Source organism: Euprymna scolopes, chromosome 33 (assembly GCF_053919585.1).
Source record: "Euprymna scolopes isolate OS-2025 chromosome 33, ASM5391958v1, whole genome shotgun sequence".
In the NCBI taxonomy this organism is placed as follows: Eukaryota; Metazoa; Mollusca; class Cephalopoda; order Sepiida; family Sepiolidae; genus Euprymna; species Euprymna scolopes.
This window is the reverse complement of record NC_136514.1, coordinates 90508455-90515828: the sequence shown is the minus strand read 5'-3', so window position 1 is coordinate 90515828 and position 7374 is coordinate 90508455.

Sequence of the window (7374 nt, the reverse complement as noted above, 5' to 3'; positions counted from 1 at the left end):
CAGATGAATTTTTATTTTGGATTCTGTAATACAAAAATACCAAAAGAAAGATATACGAGGTGCCTTCAATAAATTTCCAGACTTTTTTGTACAGGCATTTTAAATTGTCGCAGACTCTTGAAAATTAAGCATGTTTTTGCTATAGATCTTATGAGATGACTGGACAATTTTTATGATGTCAGGTCCAAATTAGAATACAACGTACTAAAGCCTGATTATCACAGCTGGTGAATTTCAAAAATGCAATCTCGACGCGAGGCCACTTTAAACAACAAGGAAAATTAAAAAAGAAAAAAAACATGAAAGATTTAAAAATATTGAAGATGAGTTAAAAGTGTGTACCTCTCACATTCCCCCAAATATGGCAGCAGTAGTTAAAAAAACACCAGGCACAACAATCTCACTGACATTTACCATTTTATACAAGATATTAAATACAGGATATGTTGATTTATGTAAATAAAAATTCTCATGATATACAAGGTGCCTTAAATAAGTTTCCAGACTTTTTTGTACAGATATTTTAAATTGTTGTATACTCTTGAAAATTCAGTATGCTATGCTATACATCGTATGAGATGACTGACCAATTTTTACGATTTACGGTCCAAATAAACAGCTACAGCAGGAATTTGAATACAACGTACTAAAGCCTGAATATCACAGCAAAATGAATTTCAAAAATGCAATCTGGACGTGAGGACTCTTTAGTCAAACGATATGCAATAAAATTCTGTTTTAAACTTGAAAATATGCCACAGAAACTTATGGAATGCTTTAGATTGCTTTTGGACCATCTTACATGAAACGAGCATCAGTTTTTAAGTGGCATAAGAGATTCAAGGAATGCAGGAAGTATGTGAGGAATTATGAGAGGTGTGGGAGGAGTAAGGAATTCAGAACACCAGAGTTGATTGACCAAATAAAGAATTCCATGGAAAAGGACCATAGGGTGTCTATAGAGACAATAAGTGCACAGTTTGATGTCAGTGTGGGAACTGTACACACAATTATTCGTGAGAAAATGAAGAGGCATCACAAGGGTGCTCAGAGAAAATCAAACTATTTGACCAAGAGGATTATCAAGACTGTTCTTCACCCTCCCTTATAGTGCATACCTTGCTCCCTGTGACTTTTGGTTATTACCTAAGCTAAAGGAAAACTTTAGAGGCTGTCGTTATGAGACAATCTAGGAAATGATGAGGGTCATTGACATGCTCACGCAATAACAGCACTGAGATGCACTCTCAACAAGATTAGATGAATTCTTCTCCTGAAGTTCGATTATAAACAAAAATAGAACAAAAAATGTCAATTCGGAAAATGAAAATTAATTCATATTTTTAATAACTCAACTGGGAGGTGACGGTGATCAAGTGGTTAACAACATAAATTCACGACCTAGGTGTTCCAAGTTCGTTCCAAAAAATTACTTTCACTTAGGATGTTGGCAATCTTTACGTGGTCCTTCCTGTAAGTACCCGATGTGATTTTAGAAATAATTCTGACTAGTAAAATATCGGGAAAACCAATGCCAAAAATAGAGTCTTCGAATTCATACGATACTAGCTGGACCTGTTGAAATTCCACGGACACATTCATATGTAATATATTGATGTTGGCATTTTGTACATGTTCAGTATAAATGGATATCATAGTAGTTATTTTGTTAAAACTGCAAAAGTATTTATCTAAGCAAGCAGGGACGCCCAGCATAGCCCGGTCGTAAAATACACTTTAATATGATATTATGTTAGTATAATCTCATTGGGTCGTGATTTAAAAAGTAAAAAAAAAAAAGCATTTGGATGCCATCAGCTAGAATCAAAACTGTAGAATTCAAGGCTCGTGAGATTACCACCATACCAACATGACACGCATAAGAACTGATTAAAAATTGAAAATAAAAAATAAACTAAGATGAATGTACAAAATGTATGACGATTTTTTTTTCAGTTTTGACCCATTTTGGACCCCTTAAAAACTATTTTAATTGGCAAAAGACCCATAAGAGAACGGTCCGCAAAAAATCAAATCATTTAAGGCCCCTTACACTGCTTTTCGACTTTTAGTTTCGGAGGAGATAGAGTTTGAAAATATGGAGACAGACAGACAGGCATATAGCCTTTTAGATATTAAATTATATCGGACGCAGTACATAGTAATGATTTAAAAAAAAAAAAAATGACTTGAGCGTCACCCCCAAAAATCGAAACCAAAACGTTTAGCTTATGATTTACTTTTCCTTTGACCTTAATGGCTGAGCTATGAAGACATGTTTGCTGCAAGGTTCAAAAATAAAAGCATGAACCAATAGCTATTACGTTACGCATGCATATTCGTAATGCCGTCGTTCGACCTTCACCTGGCAAATTCCATATTTTTAAATTTTTTAACTTTTCTCCAGCTAAAACCCAAATATAAAGTTTTGCATGAGGTTCATGTTTGTAGACCAAAAACTGACAGAGGAGTTTTGTAGGCAAAATTTAAAAATTTATATATACGCATACATAAATATATATATAAAGAGGTTTGTGTTTACTATAACCTTTTTACGCAAATATTACACAAGTATAAATCAAGTAGAATATCTGCAGGAATAAAATTACATGTAATAGTTAACTAAAGATGATCATCCCATGAGAAAACCGCAAAAAAAAAAAACTAATAGGGAATTGATTAAAATGAATGTTTAAAAGAATATGCAAATTAGCTAGATCTTTTGCAGATGAATGAAATTCCACGACCCATCATTTAATTCAAAACATTCTTCTTGTTGTTTTATTATTTGTTACGGACAAAACGACGTACTAGGTGCCTTAAATAAATTGGCAGGCTTTTTTTTTTTCGTACGGGCACTTTTATTGATAGTACACTCATGAAACTCTAGTCCCATCGAAGTAATCTCCTCCGGCTGCAATGCACTTGTTGTATCGTTTCAACAACTTCTGGATTGCTCCATGGAAGTCCTATTGTGTGAGCGTGTCAAGGACCATCGTCACCACCTCTTTTATCTCATCAATTGTCTCATAACGACAAAAGTTTTCTTTGACCTTAGGAAATAACCAAAAGTTTTCTTTGACCTTAGGAAATAACCAAAAGTTTTCTTTGACCTTAGGAAATAACCAAAAGTTTTCTTTGACCTTAGGAAATAACCAAAAGTTTTCTTTGACCTTAGGAAATAACCAAAAGTTTTCTTTGACTTTAGGAAATAACCAAAAGTTTTCTTTGACCTTAGGAAATAACCAAAAGTCACAAGGAGCAAGGTCTGGACTATAGAGAGGGTGATGGACTCTCTTGATGTCCCTCTTGGTCATATAGTCTGTAACAAGGATGGAGTTGTGGACTGGTGCATTGTCCTAGTTGAAATGCCACTGACTCGATTTGAAGAGTGCTGGCCTCTTTTGACGGAATCTCTACCTGAACTCCTTTAAAACTCAACATAATATTCATTGTTGGCTGTCTGTCCAGTTGGAACCCAATGCATGTAGATTATTCCCATGCTATAAAAAAAAATGGGGGGGGGCATTATAAGTTTCTGAAAAGATTTGCTCTGTCTGGCGTTCTTGGGTCTGGGAGAGCCAGCATGCTTCCACTAGGTACTCTGCCTCTTGCTCGATTCATGCAAGATGGTCCAAAAGCAGCCTGAAGAATTCCATACGTTTCTGACGCATTTTTCCAAGTTTAAAACAGAATTTTATTGCATATCGTTCTTCTAAAGTGTATTCATGTTCAGATTGCATCTTTAGAATTCATCAGCTGCGACAATCAAGCTTTAGTAGGGTGTATTTCAATTCTTGTTGTCGCTGTTCATTTCAACCTGAATCATAAAATTTGGTCAGTCATCTCATAAGATGTATAGCAATACATACTGAATTTTCAAAAGCCTATAACAATTGTATATGCCTGCACGGAGAAAGTTTGGAAACTTATTGAAGGCACCTCGACGGTTAAAAGAATGGTTGAGATAGCCAAGTGAGTTCCAGAGAAAACATGGGAGAAGGTGGTGAGAATAGACTTGAAAGAAATAGGAAATAAATAAAGACCTGGCCAGAGATAGGTTAGTTTGGAAATCAAATTCTACAAGCTGTCCAAAGCATACCAGCATGAAAAATGGTTTGGTTTGTGTTTTTTTTTTTTACTGAGGGAAGGGGAGACTACTGCTTATCAAGGCCTAGAGGCTACTCAAGGATAAGGATTAATGAGTGTTAGGTAGCCGGTAAGACAACACCATGATGATCAGTAATAGTGGAAATAGTGTGGGATTTAATTATTTAAAAGAACAGCGCAACAAGAATTTGTTAGCATTAGACTTGTTAAACGAATGGTTTGGTGTAACTTTTTTTTCTTACTGAGGAAAGGGGAAACTACTGATTATCAAATTGAATTTTTTAAATTCATCAGCTGTGAAATAATGCTTTAGTAGGGTGTATTCCAATTCCTGCTGCAGCTGTTCATTTGAACCTGAAATCATAAAAATTGGTCAGTCATCTCATAAGATGTATAGCAATAACATACTGAATTTTCAAGGGTCTACGACAATTTCGAATGCCCGTACAGAAAAAGTCTGGAAACTTATAGAAGGTATTTTGTAACTTGAAAGAATGGTTGAAATAGCCAGGTGAGTTCCACGGAAAACATTGGAGGAGATGATGAGGATAAACTTGAAAGAAATAGGAAATAAAGACCTGGCCAGAGATAAGTTTGTTTGGAAATCAAATTCTATAAGCTGTCTAACACATGCCAGCATATAAAATGATGTTAAACGGAATCTTTGTTCTTTTTTTTTCTTACTGGGGAAGGGGAAGCCACTGCTTATCAAGGTCCAGAGGCCACTAAGGATAAGGATTAATGAGTGTTAATGAGTGTTATGATGATCAGTAATGGTGGAAACAGTGGAGGATTTAATTATTTAAAAAGACAGTGCAACGAGAACTTATTTACATTAGACTTGAAAGCAAACATGTTACAGTTAGTTGGGATGCAGTCCCACAGTATTGTTTCCCACAAACGGGTAGTTATAGAAAAGAAACTCTGCTCATGGAATTTTTGTTTAATTATAGACATGCGAGTATTATGTTTTTTTTTCTTAAAAGTTCAGTTCTTGTAAACAAAAAAAAAAGAAAAAATACTCGAGTTGAGATTGAAGCCAAAGCTTCAAATCATAAAAATTGGTCAGTCATCTCATAAGATGTATAGCAATAACATACTGAGTTTTCAAGAGTTTACGACAATTTTGAATGCCTGTAAAAAAAAAGTCTGGAAACTTACTGAAGGCACCTCGTAGGTTGAAAGATTAGGTGGGAATCGTTGGATTGGTGGATGCAAGACAGTTGAGATAGCCAGGTGAGTTACATGGAAAGAATGGGAGTAGGTGATGAAGATAAAGTTGAGAGGAATAGGAAATAAAGACCTGGCCAGAGATAAGTTAGTTTGGAAATCAAATTCTAAAAGCTGTCCAACACATGCCAGCATGTAAATTAATGTTAAACGGATGGTTTGGTTTTTTTTCTTACAGAGGGAAGAGGAGACTACTGATTATCAGGTTGCCTTTTTGAAATTCATCAGCTGTGACAATCATGCTTTAATAGGGTGTATTTCAATTCCTGTTGTAGCTGTTCCTTTGAACGTGAAATCATAAAAATTGATCAGTCATCTCATAAAATGTATAGGAATAACATATTTAATTTTCAAGAGTTTACAACAATTTTAGGCCCTGTCGGTGGGGCATTAGAATACACCGACTGCCTCCCTGCAGAGGGTAAAACTCCCTCAATGGGGGTCCTGGATATGACCTTAAACTATATCCAGTGGTGAGGCCCCAGCTTGTGGGCTTTGGGGAGTGTGGAGCCACCCTTTAATTACCATTGCTCCCAGGTCCACTTTGACCCAGAGTGGTAGTATCTGTTAGGGTTCCAACTATGGGTTAAATAGAAACCGACTTGAAAACAACAAATATATTCTATTAAAAAGTTTTTCTTCAAAATCTGTGGGTTCGGCATTAAATAACCCGAAAAGGGTTGATATGCCGTAAAACAAAAAACAACCAACCAACCAACAACAATTTTAAATAATGCCAGAGTAACCTAAGACATTCGTGGACAATGTCCAGTAGACCTCCAAGTACTCTTCAGTAGGTATTTAATTGTGTAGTAAACGGTGCAGAGAAAAAACGGTCACTTACTGAATGCTATAGTAGGGTTACCAAAAAGGCCTCAAAACGGTTTATGCTGTATAATCGTCTAAATGTTGATATGCGTACTTGGGACGAAGGGTTCATCCTGATATGTATACGTGTCACTAAATGTCTGTCGTTGGTGCTTCTTCACTATTTGTACCCTAGAATTATGTTGTTGCAACCTATTTATCTTATATTTATATATAACTAGCGAGGGGTACCCGGCGTTGCCCGGGTGTTTCGAGGTGTGTGGGTGTGGGGGGGGTTAAAAAAAGTAAGTATGAGTATCTAACCCGAACCGTTGAGGCAAAGTTGTGAAAAAAAAAAAAAAAAAAACGTGTGACGTTAACCATTGCCCCACCGCGACATGCTTACGGAAACACGTTCGAATTTATTTAATTACTTGGATTTAGCAGGTGCTCGTTTTAATGAGTTAATGAGGTCAAGTTTGACTGCGGGATGGTATTCATTTACTGCTGAACGCTTTTTTTCCCTTCCCCTAAGATCTTACAGGAAAAAAGACTAACCCACATGCGGCGAGCGACAAATATTGAATATTTATCTTCCCGAAATCGACTAAATTAAATAGACAGGCGAGCTTCGTTGTTAACTGTGAGATATTACGATTATATGTGATATAAAAAAAGTTTTAAAAAGTTGTGAACCGACCGACCGCTTCTCTGAAAGAAACCTTTTGTAGACATACACAAAAAGCGAACACACATACATACATTTTCGCTTTTATATTTATAGATTGTTCATATGTATGTGTGTGTGTGTGTGTGTGTGTGTGTGTGTGTATGTGTGCGTGCGATACATGTATTTTGGACATACCTTCATGCGCTGTTGATTTTGTCCACCTGGAATTCATCTTGTTCTTGGAGGGGAGGCTGGAACCTGTTTGGACGAATATTCATTCACTTCCAAGAACGCTGTTTTTTTGTTTTTTTACACAGTGATCACCACTTATCAAGGCTCGGAAGCCACTCAGGGATAAGGGTTATTGCAAGTACATTACGTTAGTGTGGGGATTTGATGAAGTGTTTACTTAAGAGGGCAGTTCATTAGGAATTTGTTAACGTTGGACTTGAAGACACCCAAGTTGTAGTCCGGTGGGAAGCGGGCAGATGGAACAGAGTTCCACAGGCGTGCAGTTCTAAGAAAGAAGCTTTGTTCATGGAATCCACGTTTTGATT